The sequence below is a fragment of the Rhagoletis zephyria genome, unplaced genomic scaffold (assembly GCF_001687245.7).
Source record: "Rhagoletis zephyria isolate East Lansing unplaced genomic scaffold, Rhagoletis_zephyria_1.1 Rzeph_scaffold_01368, whole genome shotgun sequence".
Classification (NCBI taxonomy): Eukaryota; Metazoa; Arthropoda; class Insecta; order Diptera; family Tephritidae; genus Rhagoletis; species Rhagoletis zephyria.
In genome coordinates, this window is record NW_016158452.1 from 8,669 (window position 1) to 9,938 (window position 1,270).

Consider the following 1,270-nt stretch of genomic DNA (forward strand, 5'->3'; position numbering starts at 1 on the left):
TCCTTTATTTATCATTCTTACAAACTTTAAAGTTTTCAATAAAAAAAATTTTCAAAATTCTAAAAAATTCGAATTAAATTAAATTTGTACCAACAAATTTCGAATCGAATAATGGAATGGTTGGTCGATGTTCGAAATTCGGAGCTTTGTTTCTTAACAGATAATTATCACAAATTATCACTAATTTCTGCTGGAAAGCGTTTCTTAACCCAAAAAACTAGCAGAAACTAGCATTTTTTGGGCTCTCCTGCTAATTTCTGCTAGTAAAATTTTTACTCCGCATAAAAAATCCAGTGAGTCAATATTAAGCAAAAAAAAAAACAATTTATTTCTTCACTTCAATACTTATTATTCCATGTAAAACTGAACATTAATGAAATAAATAAAATTTTATCTGTACTTTAACAAAAAAAAAATACCACAATAAATACATGAATTATGTAAAAATACAAAGACAAATTATTTATCAGAAGCATTGTCTCTTAAACACTGAAGAAAAAAAGCCATAAAACCTCTCAAAAAAGCAAAATCGCTACAGCGAAAAAATGCATAAATTCAAATCCGCATAAAAAGAGACCTAAGTGTATATGTTAATCCGTCATTTACTAGAAAAGTGTCATAATCCAAAAAATCAAAAAATCTGGTTAAACTTGCAAAAATTAACGTTATCTATTTCCTACGATATGTAAAAATTGCATAGCTGTAACGATTACCAGCAGTCATTAGAACAAAATATGTATTAATTTTTCCCCAAGGAATATATGAGCCATTTGTAGCGCCAGCGTTTTGTTTAGTGTAAGTGTGTATCCCTGGACGTGCTTCGTTAGTCGATTCGACTAACAAAAATCGTGTTTCGCTTCGTACCTCTCTCTGAAGTCATTTACCATTTTGTTTATTATATGTAACAGAGAAAATAATATGTATTTAATATTTTGGTTATGTGTTTGAAAAACTATAAAGAACTAAAATACATTTCAAGACTTTTTCATGTTTGTTATTTCAATTCAAAGTTGGTGTTAGTCGTTTCGACTAACAAGCCCGCATACAGGGTCAAAAGAACGAAGCACTTCCAGGGGTATGTATGCGTTTGCCGGAGGTCAGAAAAATAATTACCTAGCTAGAATTTCCTACTTCATTCAACTAAACCCTCAACATCCTAATCCCAGTATTTTCAATATGGTGCGAAACCGTACTAACACGACGACTCGGTAAGGCAGTTATGAGTAAGGATGTGTGCGTGAGTGTGTGAGTATGGCCAAGCGTAGGGCTG

At 31.6% G+C, this 1,270-nt stretch overlaps 1 long non-coding RNA gene across 1 annotated transcript; it reads right to left on the reverse strand.

Moving 5' to 3' along the window:
• Positions 1 to 628: 628 nt before the first annotated feature.
• On the reverse strand, positions 629 to 1,064 carry LOC108363768 (uncharacterized). The gene is made up of 3 exons (XR_001847656.1): positions 982 to 1,064; positions 816 to 818; positions 629 to 640 (listed from the first exon to the last, which is right to left on the reverse strand). It is a non-coding gene; the product is annotated as an uncharacterized LOC108363768 (long non-coding RNA).
• Between the last annotated feature and the right edge of the window lie 206 nt (positions 1,065 to 1,270).